Source organism: Camelus ferus, chromosome 2, assembly GCF_009834535.1.
Source record: "Camelus ferus isolate YT-003-E chromosome 2, BCGSAC_Cfer_1.0, whole genome shotgun sequence".
Lineage (NCBI taxonomy): Eukaryota > Metazoa > Chordata > Mammalia > Artiodactyla > Camelidae > Camelus > Camelus ferus.
This window is the reverse complement of record NC_045697.1, coordinates 112,300,608-112,326,205: the sequence shown is the minus strand read 5'-3', so window position 1 is coordinate 112,326,205 and position 25,598 is coordinate 112,300,608. Positions and strand designations below refer to the sequence as shown.

General features: G+C 35.4%; 1 protein-coding gene and 1 long non-coding RNA gene across 3 annotated transcripts in view; one reads left to right on the top strand and one right to left on the bottom strand.

Moving 5' to 3' along the window:
* The window catches only part of MARCHF1 (membrane associated ring-CH-type finger 1), a 779,824-nt gene that overhangs the window by 682,428 nt on the left and 71,798 nt on the right, over nt 1-25,598 (bottom strand). The window lies entirely within an intron of this gene.
* LOC116659039 lies at nt 708-22,308 on the top strand. Its single transcript, XR_004314314.1, has 3 exons — nt 708-1,342; nt 5,429-5,431; nt 22,181-22,308. It is a non-coding gene; the product is annotated as an uncharacterized LOC116659039 (long non-coding RNA).

Sequence of the window (25,598 nt, the reverse complement as noted above, 5' to 3'; positions counted from 1 at the left end):
ACAAAGAGTTCCAAGAGAAGACATGGAAAGTAATGAAAGACAGGTCACTAATCATGTCAAATATTTTAAATGATAAAACAGGAATTGGGAAGGAATGTTCTGGAAGCTGTGTTCCTTTCCTGCTGCTGTTCTACTGTGGCTGCAGACTCCCACAACCAGCTGTTCGCCTCCTCGGTGGTAGAGAGAGAGCTAATTGATGGGATAAATCTAGAGTCTGGAAGAGGTAAGGGTCACTACAGATGTTTTTTATTCTACTCTGATATTAGAATAGCCCTTGGGAGACAAAAAGGTTAAAAACCACTCTGGATAAGTGTTAACTATTAATGATGATTGTACTAAACAATGTTTGGATAATTTTTCCTTGTCCCTTGATACAAAGTTGATAAATAACACAGAAGTGAGAAAGAGATTAATGGTTTATTAAGATCCACTCAAGGACTTAATATTGGTGGCTTCAATTTAGCTCTGTATACACTGTCATGCATTGTAAAAGCATGTAATACGGAGATTTCATTTATCTTTGGTGAAGAAAGATTGAGGCAGTAAATCATTAAGTCAAATACTCAACCAAGAGAAAGATAAAGGCATTTTTCCCTTTTCCTTAAAAAGTAACATCATTAGTTAAATAGAGATTAGTTGATACTGGAAACATACATTTAAGTGATAAGAATAAATGAATTGATTACTGTGATGATTTTGTGATGATTACTGGAGAGACATTGCCTTTAGACTCCTGCTTCCACAAAAGCCTACAATATTTGCTAGGTTCGAGTTACCCATTACACTATTATGAATGTTTCCTCCTTTCATTTGTATATTCAACGTCTCCAACTTAATTGAATCTCATCAACTTACATAATAAATGTAATACACTCTTTCCCATTAAAAACAAACAAAAACTTCTTCAATTCAATAGTGTCTTTCAGGTACTAAGTTATTTTCTTCTTCTTTACTTATTTTTGAAAAATTTCCAAACTGTAGCTATTTTCACACTTTCCATTTCTTGTTTGTTTGATTCTAATGGATTTGGCTTCCATTACTCCATCCAAACAGGATTTAGTAACCCTGAAGTCACTAAACCCAAAATACGCTGAGGTTCTTATCCTTCCCTGTCAGCAGCATTGAATGATGCAACCACCACCTTCCTTCTTCCCTGACTTCACACAACACACTGGTGGCTTTTTACTCCCATCTTCAGAGCCACTCCAGCTTTCTCCATCCAGTCATAAAAGTCTTGTGGTGATCTGTCTCCCTCCTCACTCTGTATTATCTCTGTAGCCTATTCTCTTCACGTCCATTGCTTAAATTAGTGTACATGACATGTGCACACACACACATATATGTGCATGCATGGATGTACACACTAAAAACGCACATGTATTTGGAGAGAGAGAACAAATAGGCAGGAGGGACAGAGTCCATCTGAGCTGCAGAGTCCAGGGTCAGGACAGCTGCAAAGGCTCCGTCTGGTCAACGTGTATTCCCAGAGTTGCTGTATCATTCATTCCCTTATCTGAATCTCATTCTCTTCAGATTCTTGCTTAACTGTCACTTCCTCTGTGAGGATTTCTCTGTCCTACTAAACACTGCATTGCATTGTAAGATGTATGAGGACAATTGCCTTTTTGTCTGTTTTAGCCCCTGCTGTATTCCTGTGCTTAAAGTCTGACAAACAGTAGCTACTCCATGAATACTAGTTAAGTGAAGAGATCAATTTAAATCCCATCATATCACCCCTGTAAAGCACTTCTTTGGCCTCACATTGCACTGACTTAATATAATGCCCTGTAGAACGCAGGAGGCTTCTCTCTTTCAGGCCTCTTTTTAATGCCCTTTCTACTGGCTTTCAGTATCCAGGCCACATTAGATCTTTCCTCAGTTCTTTATATAGACCTTGTTTCCTCCCACTGCAGGGCCCTGCAGAAGCTCCTCTTCCAGACAAGAAGGATCTTCTCTCCTTAAAAAACTAAAAATAGAGTTATTGAATGATCCAGCAATCCCACTCCTGGGCAGGTATCTGGAGAAAACTCTAATTTGAAAAGATACATGCACCCCAGTGTTCACAGCAGCACTATTTACAATAGCCAAGACATGGAAACAGCCTAAATGTCCAGCAACAAATGACTAGATAAAGATATGGTATATATGCAATGGAATACTACTCAGGGATAAAAAAGAATGAAATAATACTACTCAGGGATAAAAAAGAATGAAATAATGCCATTTGTAGCAACAAGGATGGACCTAGAGATGATCATTCTAAGTGAAATAAGTCAAGCAGAGAAAGACAAATATCATATGATATCACTTATATGTAGAATTGAAAAAAATGGCACAAATGAACTTATTTACAAAACAGAAAGAGACTCACAGACATAGAGAACAAACTAATGGTTACCAGAGGGGTAAATGGGAGGAGGGATAAATTAAGAGTTTGGGATTTGCAGATACTAAGTACTGTATGTCAAATAGATAAACAACAAGGTCCTACTATTTAACACAGGGAACTATAATCAATATCTTGTAAAACCTACAATGATAAAGAATCTGAAAAATATATATATATATATATGTATAACTGAATCAGTATGCTGTACACCTGAGAATAACACAACACTGTAAATCAACTATACTTCAATTAAAAATAAAAATAAATAATACTGCACAATCCAATAGAAATATAATGCAAGCCAAATATATTATTTTAAATCTCCTAGCCACATTAAAAAAGTAAGAAGGAAAGAACAAAAGAAAAACGATCTTCTCTCCACTTTGCCTAGTGAATCCCCACTCAACTTTCGATCTCAGCAGAAGATCCATTCTCTTTGCAACGCCCTGGCATCCCGCTCATCTGTCGTGTGCGCACATATCAGCATGTGCTGCACACTGTGTGCACCTCAACTGCACTTTCACGTTGTGGCAATTTATACTTCCTACATTGGACTGTAAGTCTCCTGAAAGCAGGGACTCCATTTTTGCTCACAACTGATTTGTCCAATGTTGAGTGCAGGAGTTAGAACTTAGAACTGCACTTGAATACACTTAGGTGTACTGCATAAGGAGTGATGGAATGAATACAGGAAAAAGGAATTGATGTATCTTCAACTTAGGACAGCAGGACTCGTATACAGAAAACTGGCCAAATTATTGTAATGCTTTCACGTTACTTCCCAATTAAGGGGAATCATTATTACAAGGAAGGCTTCAAATTAATGAGTAAGAGAATTTTTTAAAATGCAAAACAGAAAACTAAGCAACAAATTAGGAGAAAAGATTTTTAAAGCTTTCTCCTAAACCACTAAATTAACCTAATAAAGTTACAATTTCATTTATCAATCACAAAATTATATTATGTATCAGGTATATGGTATTAATCAAATGCTAAAATAATTCCTGAATTAAATGGTATAACATTAACTTACGCTAGCTAAAGTTGACCTTGAAAAATCTTCTGAAGATTGTTCAGTGTGATTGGAAATTACACATGAATATGTTTTCCTAAGGATCTATCTATCAGCAATGCTTCAGTGTATGTTTTTGAAATAAAACGTATCTGAGTAGTAGCAGATAAAGTTATTCTGGATCCCTATTTTGTTAGCCAGAGCTTCTGAAATCCTAACATGTATGACAAAACCCAACATGGATTAATTCCTTTGGGGAGTCAATCCTTTAAACTAAAGAAATGTGGAGGGAGGTGGGGAGCAAAAACAAAATAATTGCTTGACTCTACATACACACTTAGAGTAATTTCTTATTCACATCATCTAATAGCTGTGTTCCCACCTGCTTCTCAGGGTCTAGACTAAGCAATAAGTTAGGAAGAGTAAAAATAAATCCAAGATAAACCATACACAGATTTATCAAAATCTGCACATACTTTTGTATATATACACAGCTAGTAGTATACTAGTTAGATCCACTCACAGTTTTTGTCACTATCGGTCAGTTTTCTATGTCAACCTGAAAATTTACATATGTTTTTACATGGTTAACTAAAATCTGTATACAACTTAAAATGTTATTTATATAATCTCTTAGATTAGGGAAAAGAAGCCAAAAGTTAGAATATATAAAAATTAAGGTATGCAGTCAAATTTCTACCCTGATAAAAATTTACACAAGATTTTAAATATTTTAGCAGAAAAAAAACAATCATTGAAGAAATTATAGAAAGAAAACAAAACAGAATATAAAGATTTTTAAAAAGATAAGTGAATAAATACATTATAAGAAATAGAAAAACAATAGAATTGATAAAGTAAGAGTTCTTTTGAAAGAACAATAAAACATGGCACCTCTGTCAAAACTACTAAAAATAAATAAATAAAAGGTGTTAAAAATATAAATGAACATTTTTCAAAATGAGAGAAATTATATTTAAAATTCTGTAATAATAAAAGTATACATGCATAAATTGAACAGTTTTGGATAAATACACCAAATTTAATTAGGAAAAAATGAAAACTGAAATGGATAAAATATGCAAAAAGCAATTTAAAATTTTGTCAAAAAATTGCCACCAAAAATGTTCTTTGACACTGAGTTGCTTTGTCTTATCAAACTATCAATGAAGTAACTCCTGTATTTTTTAACTACTCCAGAATGCAGAAGACTATAGAATGCCTCTCTAATCACTGTATGTCATTAAAATTACCTTTATAGTAAGTACAATGAAAGAAACAAAATCACAGTTCCACAGACCAATCTTAGTTTTGAATACAAATTAAAAATCCTAAATAGAATATTATCAAATTAAACCCAGCTTTGTATAGCATGAAGCAAATACCTAACTAAGTATGTATTATTCCAGAAATTTAAAAATAATTTAATCAGAATGGCCATCATTAAAAAGTTCACAAATGATAAATGCTGGAGAACGTGTGGAGACAAGGAACCCTCCTACACTGCTGGTGGGAATGTAGTCTGGTGCAGCCATTCTGGAAAACAGTATGGAGATTCCTCAAAAGACTAAAAATAAACTTAACCATATGATCCAGCGATCCCACTCCTGGGCATATATCCAGAGGGAACTCTAATTTGAAAAGACACCTGCACCCCAATGTTCATAGCAGCATTATTTACAATAGCCAAGACATGGAAACAACCTAAATGTCCATTGACAGGTGATGACTGGATAAAGAAGCTGTGGTATATTTATATAATGGAATACTACTTTGCCAGAAAAAAGAATAAAATAATGCCATTTGCAGCAACATGGATTGACCTGGAGATCATCATTACAAGTGAAGTTAAGCCAGAAAGAGAAAAAGAAATACCAGATGATATCACTCATATGTGGAATCTAAAAGAAGAAGGAGATGGGGTGGGAAGGGACTGGGATTTCAAAATGTAGAATAGATAAACAAGACTGTACTGTGTGGCACAGGGAAATATATACAGCATCTTGCAGTGGCTCACAGCAAAAGAGAATGTGACAATGAATGTATGTATGTTCATGTATAACTGAAAAATTGTGCTCTACACTGGAATTTGACACAACGTTGTAAAATGACTATAACTCAATAAAAAATGTTTATATATAAAAAACAAAAAATAAATAAAATAAGAAAGAGAAGGAGAAGAAGACGACACTAATGAACTCATCTACAAAACAGAAACAGACTCACAGATACAGCAAACAATTTTATGGTTACCAGGGAAAAGGGGGTGGGAAGAGATAAATTCGGGAGTTTGAGATTTGCAAATATTAACTACTATATAAAAATAGATAAAAAGTAAGCTTCTTCTAAGGCCAAGGATTTTAAGGATTATTTAGGTATAGTGTTATTGGGGAGTCATTCTCCCTTCCTAGGAATAGCACTCTCACAGAGGAACAGAGAGCAGAGGGACAGAGCGTGGTGATCATTCTAGAACCTCTGGATCCAGCTGTTGTGGACTCTCAAACTTCCAAATTGTGAGAAACAACATTTCCCTTTTTGTTCAGATGAGTTAACTTGTGTTTCTGACACTTGCAACAAAAAAGCATTCTGACCAAAAGACCAGTTGGGTGTTTTGAGGGAAAGAGGGACAAGAGGGTTGAAAGTGAGAACCACATGGCAGTGACGGGATACAGTGGTGCCAGATGGTGAGAGGTCGTGTGGGTAAATGTACTGGGAGATAGCGAGGTGACATACTGCTCCTACATAAAGGGAGTGGGGAGGCAGTGGTCTGAGGGCAGATCATTGAGACAGAGATTCTGGACATGGTACCACGACTGGTGACGATAAGGGTGCAGGGGTCATGATGCCAATGGGTGACCAAGGTGGATAAAGTGAGGACTTCAAGGACCTAGGAGGCCAGGATATAGGATGAAAAAGCTGAAAAAGATTTGAGCAAAGAGTCAAAACTCTGGGTGAATTAGAGAGCTAGGGATGAGGTGAGTGAGCAAAGTGATACTGTCAGATGGTTTGAGCCCTGACAGTGACAGGGGTTGTGGGACCAAAGAGTCAAAATGATTTGAAAGTGGTCCTTAACTGAGAGCAAGGAGGATCCTTCCATGAGATGGATGATGTGAGGGAGAAGAAACAAATTTCATGTAAATGAAACTGAGTTCATGCAAGAGAGTTATTTAGGAGAAAGTTTATAAATTAGAAGCTGGGAGGCCCAGGGGGTAGAGTGAACAGGTGGAGGGAGGATGAGGGATCTGGAACTCATGTCAGGATGATAATCTTACAGTAATTGAAAGCCAAAGAGATCTATTATACATACGGGTGTCACTAAAATTTGAAGAAGTGTGACACATTTTGCAATTAGTTCAGATAATCTCTTAGAAGAAGATGGATGGACCAGCTGCCCCGTAGCCCACTGTGATGTGAGTGTCATGTGCAGCCGAGTGGTACACACTGTTCACCCCTTGATGGAAGGGGACCACACAGTGATATTTCACAGTGCCCTCCTGATAAAGTTCCAAGTTTAGCTTCAAGTATGGGTACTTTATGACCCAGATGCTTTAACCTCCTCTCTGGTCACCTTTCAGCATTGCACATTATAGTCCAACCATACTGAACCACTCTGAGTTCTCCTAAGTCCTCCATATTAGCTCTTGCCTCAGATTTATATACATTTTTTTTCTTGCCTGAAAATGCCTTTCCCACTCACTCCACCTACCTCCGTTATTGGCTGACAATTGGAGTCATCATTCATGACATCACTTCCTCGGGGAAGCCTTCTTTTACTCACCAGTACTGGATTAGTGCTCCCGCACCATCTTTTATTCCTACTAGAGTACTTACTACACTGCATCATCCTTGACTTTTAACGTACCCACTCTGATGGAAAGTATTGTGACTTGCACACCCAACCCTTAAGAAGAAATCCATGTGGTTGTTAGTTATTCGGTACTTATTTGTGGCATGAATGAACAGCACAGATTAAAAACAATCACAACACAATCAGGCTTCTGCTTGCATATTTTAGGTAATTGATCTCACTAATCTAGTCACTTTGTATTTTTGTTACACAATAAAGGATGCTTATGTTTCTGAAGATTATGCACCACAATAGGTACACGAATATAACAGAACCATTGAGAGCTGTCTGAATCCAGATTGCTTCTGAGTATCCAGGCTGATTATAAGCAATGTATTTTTTTCTATATTGTCTTGAGACATAAATGCTCTTTTAGAAGACATCCCATTCAGTCCTCTTTTCATTCCCTGAAGTACTGTATAATTGCTCAATGATTCTCTTAGTAGTCACCAGTTTTGTTCTAATAGAACCAGGAAAATTTTTTATCCACTGACTTCTGCACTATCTAATCACTTAGTATCATGAGTCTGATAATATTAGAAAAATTAATTTTAATAAATTTGAAATGGAAAACAGAAATCTGAAAACACACTTTAAAGGATCTCTTACTTGGTTCTGAAATGTACCTCAATTTGTAAAAAAAAAAAAAAAAAAAAAAAAATTCCAGCCTTCTATTTTTCTGGACTAAGTTGACAAGTGTAATAAATTTGGTTTCAATATTTGAACATAAATCTGTAATCCATCTGGAGTGTATTTTGTTTTATGTCACAAGGAAAGAACCAATGTTATTCTTTTCTCCAAATGTCTAGCCAGTTGTTCCAACACCTTTTCTTGAATAATTCATTTCTTTTCACTAATTTGAAATGCCACCTTGATGATATACTGCAGTAGTTTATTTAATTAGGTTTATTGCCACTCTTTCTATGCTAGTCCATTGATCATTCTATTCTTGTGTTGGGGAAAAAATTAGCCATACTGTCCCCCAAACGTAGTTCCTTTATTTGTTCATTTCATCTCCACTCTGCATTTATTATGTCACGCTTTTCCTCCCTCCTAAGTATCAGACATACCTTCCCAGCCACATTCACATCATACATACACCACTTTAGAGGAAATTGCTCACGTTCTTCACAAAGTCTATCTGTTTCCACCCTTGCCCTCAAGGAAGATGCCTGGGGAAGGAGGAAAGATGATGCTCCGCACTAAGAGATAGAGCACAGGACAAGAAGAGAGGGTGCTCAGAGCAGCAAGAGCATCATTTTCAGTAGTGCCAGTGGCTCAGGAAAGTCTTGGGAATGACTCAGTACACATGTACTCAAAGAAGACTCTGTAGGAGTTAGACCTCCCGTAGAGATTTATACAGTAAGCAAAAAGCAGCATAGAGTCCAGACACACTAACAAAGACCAAGATGGAGGACGAGGAGGAGGAGGGTGGAGGGGGGAGGAGGAGGAGGAGAAGAAAGAAAGAAAGGAGAAAGAAAGAAGAGGAAGGAGAAGAAGATAGGAGAAGATCTGGGGTAGGGGAGTGTATGGAGGGTGATGGGGTCCGGGAATAATTACAGCAACCAAGGAGAACGGTATTTCCAAAAATGAGGAAGATTTTGCATTTGATCCTTGCTCAGCAAGGATCTATTTTGTTATAAACAGAGGAATCGGTGATTATTTCTGGTTCAAACAGAATTATTAAATGTCAATGGGGTTACTGATTATTTCTGGTTCAAACAGAATTATTAGATGTCAATGGGGTTACTGAGAATGACTGATTTTTAAAAGACAGCTTGATTCAACAATTAAAATTGCTTTGTGATATGTTTGAAATATTTCCATTGGAGAGACTTAGCAATGGATTGGAAATAAAAGATACTGAAATGAGGAAGGAGATAATAAGGTTTTGGACAGATGGCTCTTAAAATCACCTAGTGGATTTAATTTAAAAAAACAAAACACATTGTTAGCTGGGATGGGAGGTAAGATGAAATGCTTTTGAAAATTCATATACTTGAGTATTCTGATGCAGATGGAAGTGTAGACCAAATGGAAAGACATGTAGGAGGCCACTCAACTTCCCTTTACTCCAGTCCTTCAGCTAAAGAAGACAAAAAAAAAAAAAAAAGATAAAAGATAGATGGTCTGGCTCAATTTGTAATGGAAAAGAACAAATCTGACTCCGTATTAGATCTGCTCCTTTGACTTTAACCCTGTGCCCAGTTTCTCACACTTAACATTGCTGGTTCTGTGCCTTTTGTAAAAAGAATGTTACCTAGAGTCTGAAATACACAGGAGAGCCTATTCTCAAGGCTCTGACCTTTAAGAATATTAACACTTTTCCATTCATATAAAGATAACAAGTTGCAGAATAGAAAATAACGTTTATTTTGTTGGAGGTTTACAGGGACACCATGATCTGACCCAGGTGGACAGGGCAAGAACAAAGGATTCCTAGAACAAAGAATTCCTACACCAAGAAGTTTGCAACAACCAAGCACACCCCCTCCCCTTTTAGTATAAAATGAGCCTGAATTCTGACTTGGGGTAGATGATTCTCCAGAACATTAGTCCCCCAATTTCTCGGTCTGCTGGCTTTCCAAATAAAGTCACTATTCCTTGCTCCAACACCTCATCTCCCAGTTTACTGACCTGTCATGTGGCGAGCAGAATGAGTTTGGACTCAGTAACAAAAGTAGTTCAATAACATATCTATATATATTGGCACATCTTTTCCAAATGCAACATGGGAAAATTAGATATAAAGTAATCCAAGTATGTTGGGGTTTTTAACTTACAAAACAAAAATGAAACTTCTCTCAGTGACCTTAGCTAAAATACATATGCATCTCCAGTGGCTGATTTAGTTTCTCTTTCATCAACTGATCACGTAATAGATAAAATGGCAGTCTCTTTAGCATTTAACAAAATTAGTTTTACTACAGCAGTGGGGAATATAAAATGTTATTTATAACAAAAAATAATTACCTGACCCTGCTGAACAGTAACATGCCTATGATTAAAAAATTTAAGAACTGTGAGAGCTTCAGAACAAAGACAATTATAAGGCATGTCACTAGAACTATCATTTCCTTATAACCAAAAAAGAGCCAAAAATGGAACTATTTACTTAATCAAGCTATTTTACTTTATTTTTTAATTGAATATCCTAATAATTTTATCATCTTCACTATATTTTTTTAAAAGAGGCTAAACAGAAGCCACAGATTATATAAAGTGAAAATTTAATGATAACATTCTCTCAACAGAATTTCTGATAGAAAGTAGCAAACCAGACTACTTCTGTCTCATCTTAGCCCTAACAGCACTCTTGCGGAGAAGTAAACATGCAAGTAAAACAATGAAATACCAATATAAAAACCTAAATTTAACTGATAGGAAGAACAAGGGAAATACTTCATAAATTGAAATCACTCTAACAAAATGGCTATAGAAGTTTTTCCCCCAGTATTCAGCAGATCAGTCTACTTGTGTTCAACATCCCAAAAGATCAAGGAAAATTTTAGCCATAAGCCCTGGCTATATGATTTTTATGAAACTTACATTAGAAAGTTCATCATGTGAGTAATAAACCACTACCACCACAATATCTGACATCTCAGTTCTTAGTATTTGTCAGTCATCTACCCCAAGTATTTTATATATATTATCTCACTTGTTCTATATAGGTTAAGATATTTTATTGAGAACAAAAATAAGATACATGGAAATTTGCTTAAGTTTTAGCTTTAAAATAAAACTTTTTCACATATTTTGTTATTCCTAAGGGCTTACTTACTGCAATGCAAGTTAGTTTACATGATTAAAAAATAATTCTGTAAGGAATTTTTAAAAAACAAACATAAAACATTTTATCTAAGTTAAGTTAGCAAACTAATAACCTGATAGGACTTGTTCTTTAATGATTATTGTTGTCTTTTTTCCTGTAGAGAACCATGGAGTTAAAAGGAAGAGCTGTGTCTGTAAGTGTGTTTCTGTTTTGTAAATAAGTTCATTTATATCACATTTTAGATTCTGCATATGAGTGATATCATATGATACCTGTCTTGAAAGGATAAATTAGGAGTTTGGGATTAGCAGATATAAACTACTATATATAAAATAAACAAGTTCCTACTGTATAGCACAAGGAACTATATTCAATATCCTATAATAAACCATAATGGAAAAGAATTTTAAAAAGGAAAAGCTGGCACACACAGAGGCAGGGTCTCTTGACACATGTCATCGAGTCTCTTAGATAACAGCTCATTTTTATTTCAAACACAATTGAATTTTCATTCTCGCTCTCCTTCTGTTAACTGACATAATTTAAATTTTTGCCTTACCTCTGTGAAAAAATATACAAATTCCTTCCTTGATTCTCCTAGGGGAATAATTTGTGCACCCAAACCACATTCATTTTTAAGGAAGGCTAATTTGGAGTAGTGCTCTTTATATATCCTGACACCATTGAGGTTAAAAATATGTATTTATCCCAATAAAGTGAGCAGAAAATATACAGCTTTGTGAGCTCACATGTATAGATTTAGCCACCTTGTTGGTTTAATTCATATGTTTAGAAAAGAGCTAATATATAATCAAATTAAAGCATCGACTACCTGGAAAATACAAAGTTCAAAAGCTTTTATACAAAATGTGCAAACTCTTATTTGTGATTTTATATTTTTATTCTTTCCTCCCCTTCCCAATGTGGGATTTCATCATAATCCTTGTAACATTATTCTCATAAGGAGCAATGAGCAACAGGGCCCTCAAATAGAGTTAAGTGGGCAGTGGTTAAACTTTGGATTCAGTGGAGTAGACACACTGACAAATACTAGTAACAAAATATCAGTGATAACAATAACAATATATTATAAACAACTTGGAACTGACTGTGAAGACAAACAGCCTGCCTACATTCGGTAAAAAGATTCAGAGACAGGAAGAAGTCAGACTGCACCTTCTTTGCTTGTGAATGGCATACAGTTCCAGAGACCCCATGCTTTGGGTAAATAAAACAGGATTTGGAAATATTTCCCAAGTCCCATATGTGACTCTTACGAGCGGCATGTTCGGAAACACATCTCGCAGAGAAGCCACTTACCAGCAAGGGATCAAAGATAATTCTTTTCTTAACCAGTGAATAAACATTATGCACAGATTTAGCAAATAAAAATACAGAACACCCAAGTACGTCTGAATTTCAGATTAACAAGGAATTTTTCTTAGTATAACATAACCAAATATCGCATACTTCCACACAAAGAATTATTCCTTGTTTATCTGAAACGTAAATTCACTGGACCTCTTGAATTTTACCTGGCAAACATACACAGGAAATCAACATACAGCATTACATTTGTTTTTAAAGTTAAATTTTTCCCTCTCCATATGACCATTACTGTATTAAAAATGTGAATCCAACAGTCAGTGAACTGTATCTTTTGTTTTCTTTTATCAATCCCTCAACATCCTTGAAACTAGCTACTACCTACAAATTTATTCACATATTTTGGTAATGTTTAATGTCAATTAACTTACAATTACTGCATCATTTGTTCCAACTATTTTCCCAGAATAACAAATTTCTTTAGAAAATACAAAGCTTTAGAGGCACCCAGAAAAATTGACTCAATTCCTCGGTATTATGAATGTTAATCCCTCTTTAAAGATCATGAATACGTTTGTTAGATGATTTTATGTATTATTTACACGTGCAGATGTTATATTATGCTATGATATATGTTACATCATAGATGTGCATGCGTGTGTATACAATTACATTGTATAAAATGTAGAATGGTAGAAGTCTGCATTAAAGGTCTTTAATAGCTCAGGTCAAGGGTTATGCAAAGTCACTGTTATCAATAGTTAAGTATGTGACAAAGATTTCATCAGAGTGGAAACAAGGTACAAGTAATCCATCTTTATAGAAAATGAACTCACTTTAAGGGAAAATAGTCAAGGACTACCTGACATCATTTTCCCTGTCAGGTTCCTTGCCTGTCACTCCAAAGGAACAGCCTCCAGGATAAGCTAACTGACAACACAGTTTAAGACGGAGTAGTCATGTGATAACAGAGCCTCGGTTTCAAAACAGTGGACTTGGCACTGGCTGTCTTAAGAGAATATTCTCCAAAGCAGTTCTTACAATCAGTCAGTCAAATTAGTAAATCACTGAGACTACCCCACTCTCCCTGGCTGTGTTATGTGCAGCTTTAACAGGACTTAAATGAAAAGTAATCCTTTATTCAGATTTCGAGATCTTCACAATATCTCTCACTTCAGGATGTGCAAAAGAAACACATCTTTTTCGCCCTTGTGGTGTAAGTGGTGCTGGCACAGCATAAAAACTAACCCAATGTCTTTGTCTTCATAAGAATTCCCGAAGGTCACTTGAGAATACTTCCTTGTAAACTGTATTATGTAAGGCATTGCATGTGGAAAAAAATTCTTAGAAATTTGTTACTAAACCATTAGATTGCAGTGATATTATTTCCCAGAGAAGCTAAAAATCAGAGCACACTAAAACGAATTCTACAACTGTTAATATAAACTGGTCCAGAAAAAAAAAAGATATAATTTTAACTTGGGCTGCTATGAGAAGATTATGAGTATCTAAAAAAGAAATGTTGTGTGGGTGTGAGAAGGAAACAGAAATGTCACAGGCAAAGATTAACTCCATGAATCCGTATGGTTGGAAATCCTGGCTTGCACATTCTCAAGGTAAGAGACTCAGTGTTGAGGTCTGAGTTTTCATGAACTTCAGAAGCAGCCAATATCACCATGCAAAGGATAAAGACAGGCAGACATAAAAAAAAATCTTACCACAAGAGCCAGAACTACTAAGAATACTTTAAAATAGATTAAAATTCAAAGATTTTTTTTTTTTAATTTTCAGAGGAAGATAATTTGGTTTATTTCTTCCTTTCTTTCTTTCTTTCTTTACTTCTTAATGGAGGCACTGGGGATTGAACCCAGGACCTTGTGCATGCTAAGCACTCACTCTACTCCTGAGATATACCCTCTCCCTGCAAATTTTTAATTTTTAAAATGAGTATTTTCAGTAGGGGTTAGAAAAGCTAACCTATGGGAATTAATTCCAAGAAATGAAGTGAAACAGGAAGGCAAATGTTGCCAAGGGCTTTTAGCAACAGCCATGTGGGTCACAGAGTTCCTCCTAAGGGTGGAGATAAGACTGTGGTGGAGTTCAGCATTATGAAAGAATTACCTGTATGAACAAGAAATTGAAAAAGGAAATAAACAGAATGACAAATTGCTAGGTATGAAGGCAAAATGGATCAAAACTAATTGTGAATGAAGATAAAAAAGAAAGTCATCAAGCCAGATGAAATATCATAAAAGATAACAAATACAAAAGAGATTTCCCTCCCATCCAATAATCATGATTCTCTCCTCATAGTCATATTATAATGTAAGCACCAGTGAAATTGTCATCTCTGACCACTTTCTAGAGACCTGCTCTATTCATGAGTGGAGTCCTTTTGAAATTGTTGGGACAGACTCAGGGTAAATGTGCAGAGTTTCACCATTAAATTCTCAAAAATCACTTAACATTGGTAACTCACTGTCACTGAAGTATATATCAATTTAGCTCTCAATCAATAGAGAAGACTTAGGAACTAATCCTATTACTTGCTATTACTTCCAACTCTCTCTCATTTCTTGACTATCCAAAGTGTTTCATTGCACTTGCTAGAATTAGTTAGATAAAAACTACTTAAATCTTGAATGTTTGAGACTTTATCTGGAATGTTCCAGATAAAATACTTAATGGATTTGGGGTTTGTTTTTTTGTTTGTTTTTGTTTCGGTTTTTTTGTTTGTTTGTTTGTTTGTTTTGGTATTTGCTATACTGTTTTTTGTTGGTTGGTTTGTTTGGGGTTTTTTTGGTAAATAAATTATGTGAAAATTTATCCTAATTAAGTTGATGTCCTCATTTATTTTCTATAGATATTTTTCTGGCTGCATGTGTATCAAAGCTCATTTATATAAAACAAAAACTAGTAACTGGGCTTTCTGCACTGGAGCCAAACAATGATGAACAGTAAGTGACTCCCACTCCTGGTGCTATTTGGTATCAGTCCCAGGAGGTCTGGGAACTTCCAAGTGTGGCCTCAGCCTTAGGAAGGATTTCTGTGCAGCTTGATACTCTGGTTTTATAGGTGGTTTTAGATTTTTTGTTAAGTTGGATTTTGAAGGTGTTTTTTTTTTTGAAATGAACATGAAATATACTGATCATTACCTGGGGTTTTATACTCATTACGAAACAGATTTTTTATAGTAGGATTTGACTTGCAAACGTATTTTCATTGATGTAGCCAGTTTTGTGTGAATGGAAGGAGGTAACAGGTTGCAGGAGGGAAGTCAGTGAGCTATGGGGACTGATTAGAAAAAACAGACTTTCTTTTCAGGCCGTCACTCCCCTGACTGAAGCAATAACAGAATCAACTTTGGCCGTCCACCTCCCTTACATCACAGTTGATCAGACTTTCATAGGCTACAAGCCTTCATGTCTCTGATCACTCTCCACCACTCCACCCTCAATCTTGTTCTTATAAAGACCTTTCAAAAATCTGACATATCGTACCATACATTAAACATTTCAGTGGTTTATCATCACTACAAACATAAAGATCAAAATACTTAGCTCTTTATGCTCTAATCCCAGTCTGTCTTTCTGGCCTCGCCTACCACTAGGGTGAATACTTCTGCCATAACAAATGACCTGCTATCTCCTAATAAGTCTATGCCTTCACAGAATTTTCTTGTCTTCTCTTGCTTCACCCTCTCTCTGAAATTGTTCTGAAATCCTTCATCACACACGACAATGTCTTTCCCTGTGTCCTGAAGCACATTGCTTCGTCTCTATAGCAGCATTCACACACGGGGAATTGGAGCTATTTATCTGCATATATGTCTTCCCCACTAACAGATGTACTCTTTCAAGTCAGGGGCATTCCTGGCATCTTCACTTGTCCCTGGGGCTAGCCAGTCACGCAGTACTAGTCTGATGAATGGATGAATAATGATGTCTCTAAGATTAAAAAATCAAGGAGACCTACCTATTATTTCCTACATCTTTGAAGTTTCATCAGTTGAAACAAAAAGAAGATACTGCATTACAAAAATGTTATATAAACTGTTGAGGCTTACTAAAGCTGCTTTTCAAGTCAGGCATTTATATTCATAATCATTCCCAAGTTCAAAAACTGATTCTCTCCATTCTAAACTCTTGTGATGTCATTAAATTAAAATCACAATTGGGAGGAAAAAAGACTGCTTCGGAAGTTAAGAACTCAAGAATTTCCCTTCTCCAGATGTATATTCTTATTTTCTTGCCTAATTTTTGCTAATAATCTATAAATGAAAATTTCAATTATGTAGCTTAAAGATAAAATGCATTGATGAATATTTAATCATATAATTCAAAGAGGAAAATTCTGTCAAGTAATGAAAATAACTTGAAAAGGATTCATTCTTTATTTCTGTGCAAGCTAAGAATTGATTTTGTGCTCAGTATCTCAAATTGTCATGTAATAGCCCATGAAGGAAAGATCATGAAAAATTATCCTTAAAATCTATTTCTATTTCACCTCTAGAAATATATGCATTTTTCAACAAGGACAAAGAAGATATATCAAAATAACTTTAGTTACAAATATGCCACCAGAATCTTATTTAAAGCCTTTAAATGTGTTAATTTTTTTAAGTAGACATGTTTTTTAATATGATGATCTATAGTATTACAATTGTTTATTTATCTTAATTTTTACACTGAAACTTAAAAAAAAAATACTCAGTAGCTCCGAAAATACGATTAAGGATCAGAGGACTCAAAACTCTGCTGACGATAAAGCACATCCTCAGATTATAATTTTTAAATGCTTAAGAATTTGTGAAAGATTGCTTATAGCTTTTCCATTCTGATTTTTATAATTCAACAGATCAAACAAATGTCTTGATCCCTCAGATAAATCTACATTGAAGTAATACAAGAGGAAGTCTGTTTCAGGAAAGATCTAATGTAATAGATTTTCACTTACAGACGGTCCTCAACTTAACAATGGTTCAACTTTATGATGGTGAGAAAGCTAGACACACTCAGTAGAAACCTCACTTTGAATGCCGAGTTTTAAATTTCCATCTTTTCCTGGGCTTGTGATGTGTATTTCCATCCTCTCTAGTGATGCTGGGCAGTGGCAGTGAGACGCAGCTCCCAGCCAATCACGGATACAAGGGGAAAAAACTGACACACTTACCACCATTCTAGACCCTGACATCCGTTCTGTTTTTTCACCTTCTTCTGTATGGTATTCAATCAATTACATGAGACATTCAACAATTTATTATAAAATAGCCTTTCTGTTAAATGCTTTTGCCCAACTACAGGGCTAATGTAAGTGTTCTGAGCACGTTTAAAGTAGGCTAGGTTAGGGGTGATGTTCAGTAGGTTACATGTACTCAATGCGTTTTCGACTATATTCTCAATTTACAATGGTTTTATTGGGATGTAACCTCATGGAAAATCGAGGAAGGTCTGTACACAGAAGTAAAATCATTGATTTCATGTTATTTGTAGTATTATGAATTTAAACTCAATAAATTTTGTTTAAACTACTGGTTTGCAGATTCACTGTTTTAGTAAAAAAAAAATCTGACTTGTAAAGAGTGATGTCTGGATTACTATTTTAAATGCAATATAATACAATTATTTATTTGAACTTAATTCCGTATTTCCTTGACAATTCAGAGATTCTTTAAATATATTTGATTTTCTCAGGTACTTTAATATTATTTATAGGTACTATAATCCATTCATTCATTCATCCCAAATATATTATTGATGCTGTATTATAAATTTTGCCAAAGTACTAACTTTAAGAATGATTCTGGTTTACATAGTTCCAGCTACTAGAAATTTATCATATTTGATTAAATTTAAGATGCCATAAATTATGAATTTCTTGTTATTTTATTTGCCACTAAGGAGGAAAAAGCCACATCTGCGATTTAAAACTTTGACCTTGTAATTTGTTGTCATGTAGAATATTTATTGTATCCTTATTGAAAAGGCTAATTTAGATTTACTTATACATAGATTTCTACTAACCCCTGTTGAAAAATATATGCAAAATAAATTGCTCAAGAGTATTTCTAAAATTTTTTCATTCAGAGTCTAAATCCTCTGAAACATTTTATAATTCAATGTGATCAATGCTGTTTCTTTTTCCCCCATACAAAATGATCCTCTGTGCCACCAAGGAGATCAGTGAAGCAACAGTTCTTAAAAGAGAGTTCTAGTACTCTCCCAGGCTTCTTATACCCACACTACAGGTTGTGATGCTGGTTCTTTCTTGATCTTACCAGAAGATGTCAATGAACAGTTTTCAGGTAACATATAGCAATCACTTTCCTTCTCAAATGCTTTTCATGTGGTTTGTTATAATTTGCCAAGACTATATATATATATATATATATATATATAGCCAGTTGTACTGCCAACAGGAATGACACAGGCCATAACTAAGTCTACCCATGCGAAGGCAATAAAAACTCTCTTGAAGCAGCTAAGATGGCAGAGAAGAACCTTAAATTCACTTCCTCATGGGCACACCAAAATCACAACTAACTGCAGAACAATCATTGATGAAAAAGACTAGAACATTCCAGAAAAGATCTAGAAATAAAGACATTAAGAAGGAATCACAACATGACAGGTGTGGGGGGGTGTTGCTGATTGTGACATAATCAAATCCCATACCCCTTGGGCGGGCAAACCACAAACTAGAGAATAATTATATTACAGAGGTTTTCCACAGGAATGAGGATTCTGAGCTCCGTGTCAGGGCTCCCCAGCCCAGTGGTCCAGCACCAGAAAGAGGAGCCCCCAGAGCATTTGGCTTCGAAGGGGGAGGTTGACTGCAGGATCTCCACAGAACTGGGGGAAACAGACTTCACTCTTAAAGGGCACACAAAATCTCATGTATGCTGGGACCATGGGCAAAGGCAGTAATTTCACAGGACTGCGGGCAAGACCTACCTGCTAGGCTTTTTCGCCTGGTGAGGCAGTGGGCAGCTGTGGCTCACCCTGGGGACATAAACACTGGTGGTGCACATATTGAGGGTCCTTCATCTGTATGAACTCTCCCTGGAAGCTGACATCTTGGCATCAAGACCTGGCCCCACCCAACAGCCTGTGGGCTCTGATGCTGAGATGCCTCAGGTCAAACAACAAACTAGGCAGGAAAACACCACCACCCATCAGCAGACAGGCTGCCTACAGACATAGCCCTGCCCACCAGAGGGCCAAGACCCAGCTCCACCCATTTTGGTGGGCAGGACCCAGCCCCTCCTACCAGGAAACCTGCACAAGCCTCTGGACCAGCCTCACCCACAAGGGGGCAGACACCAGAAGCAAGAAAAATACAAACTGCAAATGTAGGCCAGACACTACCCAAGAACCAGCTGGTCCCTGGCCCCTTGGGTGATGAGAGGAGAGTGCACTGCTGGGACTCATAGGATGTCTCCTTCGGAGGGTCATTTCTCCAAGGTCAAGAAACATAACTAACCTACCACATTTATAAAAATAAAAAATAGCAATTTGGACAAAATGAGGTGACAGAGGAATGTGTTTCAGACAAAGGAACAAGATAAAACCCCAGAAGAGAAATTAAGTGATGTGGAGATAGGCAATATATCTGAGAAAGAATTCAGAGAAAGGACTGTAAAGATGATCAAAGAACTCAAGAGGAGAATGGATGCACAGAGTGAAAAGTTCAAAGATTTTAACAAAGAGTTAGAAAATATAAACAACCAACAGAACTAAAAAATACAATAACCGAAGTGCACTGGAAGGAATCAACAGTAGACTAAATGCGGCAGAGGAACAGATCAGTGAACTGGAAGGCAGAGTAGTGCAAATCACTGCTGCTAAACAGAAAAAAGAATAAAGAATAAAAAGAATTTAGGACAGTTTCAGAGACCTCCACAACAACATCAAGTGCAACAATGCTCACATTATAGGGGTCCCAGAAGGAGAAGGGAGAGAGAAAGGGCCTGAGAAAATATTTGAAGAGGTAATAACTGAAAACTTCCCTTACCTGGGAGAGGAAACAGTCAAGTCCAGGAAGCATGAAGAGTCCCATACTAGATTAACCCAAAGAGGAACAGACCAAGACACACTGTAATCAAAGTGACAAAAATCAAATATAAAGAGATAATGTTAAAAAGCAACAAGGGAAAAGCAAAAAATAACATACAAGGGAACTCCAATAAGTCTATCAGCTGAGTTTTCAGCAGAAACTCTAGTGGCAAGAAGGGAGAGGAATGATATAATCAAAGTGCTGAAAGGGACAAAACCTGAAACTTAGGATACACTTTCCAGCAAGGCCCTCATTCAGATTTGATGGAGAAGTCAAAAGCTTTAGAGACAAACTAAAGCTAAAATAATTCAGCACCACTAAGCCAGCTTTACAACAAATGCTAAAGGAACTTCTCTAGGTGAAACTAAAAAGACCACAACTAGAAACAAGAAAAAAACAAAATGGAAAAGTCCACTGTAAAGGCAAACATACAATAAAGGTAGGAAATCATCCACACACAAAGATAGTAGGGAAGTTAAAAGACAAACCAGTAAAAATCATCTGTATCCACAATAAGCAGTTAAGTGATGCACAGACAATTAAGTGTAAAATATAATATCAAAATCAGTAATTGTGAGGGAAGGAGAGTACAAATGTAGAATATTTAAAATGCACTTGAAATTAAGAGATTAATGACTTTAAAAAAGCATGTATATACATCAAATGCTACACAAAAACCTCATGATAATCACAAGACAAAAATCTATAATGGTTATACACATCAAAAAAAGAAAAGGAATCTAACCATAACACTAAAGATAGTCATTAACTCACAAGAGAAAAAAAAACAAAACAAGAGTGGGGGAAAGACCTACAAAAACAAATCCAAAACAATTAACAAAATGACAATAGAAGCATACATATTGATAATTACTTTAAATGTGAATGGATTAAATGCTCCAAACAAAAAGACAAAGACTGGCTGAATGGATACAAAAACAGGACCCATGTATATGCTGCCTACAAAAGACCTACTTCAGATCTAGGTACACATACAGACTGAAAGTGAGAGGATAGATGAGGTAGTCCATGCAAATGGAAATCAAAAGAAAGCTCAAATAGCAATACTTACATCAGACAAAGCAGACTTTAAAATAAAGACTCCAGAGAAATGCAAATCAAAACTACAATGAGTAACACCTCACACCAGTCAGAATGGCCATCATTCAGAAGTCCATAAATGACAAATGCTGGAGAGGGTGTGGAGAAAAGGGAACCCTCCTACACTGTTGGTGGGAATGTAGTTTGGTGCAGCCATTATTGAAAACAGTATGGCAGATTCCGAAAAAAACTAAAAATAGATTTACCATATGATCCAGCAGTCCCACTCCTGGGCATATATCCAGAGGGAACCTTAATTCAAAATGACACATGCACCCCAATGTTCATAGCAGTGTTATTTACAATAGCTAGGACATGGAAATATCCATCAACAGATGACTGGATAAAGAAGCTGTGGTATATTTATACAACAGAATACAACTCAAGCATAAAAACAATAAAATAATGCCATTTGCAGCAACATGAATGGACCTGGAGAATGTCATTCTAAGTGAAGTAAGCCAGAAAGAGAAAGAAAAATACCACGTGATATCACTTATATGTGGAATCTAAAAAAAAAAGACAAATAAACATCTTTACAAAACAGAAACAGGCTCACAGACATAGAAAATAAACTTATGGTTACCAGGGGTGGAAAGGGATGGGAAGGGATAAATTGGGAGTTCAAAATTTGCAGATACTAACCAATATATATATATATAATAAATAAACAAGAAATTTATACTGTATAGCACAAGGAACCATGTTAAATATCTTATAGCCTATGATGAAGAATATGAGAGTGAATGTATGTATGTTCCTATGTGACTGAAGTATTGTGCTGTACACCAGAAATAGACACAACATCATACTTCAATAAAAATATATTTTAAAATTTTTTTAAAAATAAAAAAATAAAATAAAGACTGTTACAAGAAACAAATAAAGACACTACATATTAACTGAATGATCAATTCAAGAAGATGTAACAAATGTAAATATATATGCACCCAACATAGGAGCACTCAATATATAAGGCAAATGTTAACAGACATAAAAGGAGAAGTTGATAGTAACACAATAAGAGTGGAGGTCTTTACTATCCCACTTACATCAATGGCCACATCATCCAGACAGAAAATCAATAAAGAAACACAGGCCCTAAATGAAACATTACACTAGATGGACTTAATTGATATTTATAAAGCATTCCATCTGAAAGAAGCAGAATAAATATTCTTTTCAAGTGCAGGTGGAACATTCTCCAGGAAAGATCACATGCTGGGCCACAAAGCAAGCCTTGGTAAATTTAAGAAAACCAAAATCATATCAAGCATCTATTCCTACCACAACAATATGACGTTAGAAATCAACTACAAGAAAAAAACTGCAAAAACTGCAAATACATGGAGGCTAAACAGTATGCTACTAGACAAACCAATGGATCACCTAAAAAATCAAAGAGGAAATAAAAAAATACCTAGAGAAATGAAGACAAAAATGTGATGATCCAAAACCTATGGGATGCAGCAAAAGCAGTTGTAAGAAGGATGTATATAACAATACAAGTTTACCTCAGGAAAGAAGAAAAATCTCAAATAGCCAACCTAACCTTACACCGAAAGCAACTAAAGCAAGAAGAACAAACAAAATGCAAAGTTACGAGAAGGAAAGAAATCACAAAGATCAGACTAGAAATAAATGAAATAAATACAAAAAAAGAGAGAGAGAAAAGATCAATGAAACTAAAAGCTGGGTCTTTGAAAAATAAACAACACTGATAAACTTTTATCCGAAAACAAGACAAGGATGCTACTTTTGCCATTTTTAGTCAACATAGTTTTGGAAGTCCTAGCCACAGCAATCAGAGAAGAAAAAGAAATAAAAGGAATCCAAATTGGAAAAGAAGTAAAACTGTCAATGTTTGCAGATGACACAATACTATATATAGAAAATCCTAAATACGCTACCAGAAAACTACTAGGGCTCATCAATGAATTCAGTAAAATTGCAGGATACAAAATTAGTATGCAGAAATCTGTTGCATTTCTACACACTAACAATGAAAGTATCAAGAAGAGAAATTAAGGAAACAATCTCATTTACCATCACATCAAAGAGAATAAAATACCTAGGAATAAGCCTACCTAAGGCGGAAAAAGACCTGTGATCTGAAAAAATTAGATGATGAAAGAAATTGAAGATGACACAAATAGATGGAAAGATATAACATGTTCTTGAATTGGAAGAATCAATATTGTTAAAATGACTATACCGTCCAAGAAAATCTAAAAATTCAATGCAATTCCTATCATTATCAATGGCATTTTTCACAGAACTGGAACAAATAATTCTAAAATTTGTATGGAAATACAAAAGACCCTGAATAGCCAAAACAATCTTAAGAAATAAGAACAGAGCTGGGGGAATCACGCTCTCTGGTTCCAGACTATACTACAAAGCTACAGGAATCAAAAGAGTATGGTACTGGCACAGATATATAGATCAATGTAATAGGATAGAGAATCTAGAAATAAACTTATGTACTTCTGATCAATTAATCTACAATAAAGAAGGCAGGAATATGCAAAGGAGAAAAGACAGCCTCTTCAATAAACAGTGCTAGGCAAACTGGACAGCTACATGTAAATCAATGAAATTAGAACATTCTCTTATACCATATGAAAAGATAAACTCAAAATGGATTAAAGATTTAAATGTAAGACTGAATATTCTAAAATTCCTAGAGGAAAACATAGGCAGAACACTCTGACATAAATCACAGCAATTTTTTTTTGGATCTGTCTATCTCCCAGAATAATGGAAATAAAAGCAAAAATTTTTAAATGGGATCTGATTAAACTTAAAGCCTATTACATAGGAAAGTAAACAAAATGAAAAGACAACCTATATACTGGGAGAACATATTTGCAAATGATGTGACTGACAAGAGATTAATTTCCAAAATATGCACACAGCTCACACAGCTTAACATAGCAAAGTAATAATAATAATAACTGAGTAAAAAATGGGTAGAAGACCTAAAGAGACATTTCTCCAAATTCTCCAAAGAAGGTATGCAGATGGTCAATAGGCACACAAAAAAATGCTCAATATTGATAACTATTAGAGAAATGCAAATCAAAACTATAATATGGTATCACCTCACACCATTCAGAATGGCCATCATTTTAAAAGCCTACAAATAATAAATGGTGGAGAGGGTGTGGAGAAAAAGGAACCCTCCTACACCACTGGTTGAATGTAAATTGGATCAGTCACTATGGAGAACTGTATGGAGTTTCCTTAAAAAATTAAAAATAGCATTACCATATGATTCTTCAATCCCACTCCTGGGCTTATATTGGAGAAAACTCTAACTGGAAAAGATACATGTACCTCAATGTTGACAGCAGCACTATTTACAATAGCCAAGACACGGAAGTAACCTAAGTGTCCACTGACAGATGAATGGATAAAGAAGATGGGGTATATATGTACAATGGAATATTACTCAGTCATAAAAAGCATCAAATAATGCCATTTGCAGCAACATAGGTGAATCTAGAAATCATCATATTAAATGAAATATGCCAGACAAAGAAAGATAAATATCGTATCATTTATATGTGGGATCTAAAAAAAAAAAAGATACAAATGAACTTATTTACAAACAGAAATAGACTCACAGACATAGAAAACAAACGATGGTTACCCAAGGGGAAAGAGGTTGTGGGGAGGGAAAAATTAGGAGTTCAGGATGAATATATACACATTACTATATATAAAACAGAAAAAAACAACAAGAACCTACTGTATAGCATAGGGAACTATATTCAATATCTTGTAATAACCTATAATGGAAAAAATTTTGAAAAAGAATATATACGTGCATGTGTGTGTGTGTATATATATGTGTGTGTGTGTGTGTGTGTGTGTATATATATATATATATATAAAAATACTGGATACTTTCGCTATATACCTGAAACTAACATTACATTGTAAATTAACTATAGTTCAGTAAAAAAAAAGATTTTAAAAAACTGTGTCTCAACTTCTACCTGGCCAATAGGAACTGTGAGGTTGCATATCAATTTCAGAAATGATAAAATGTGTAATATATGTGCGTCTTAGAATCAATATAAAACAG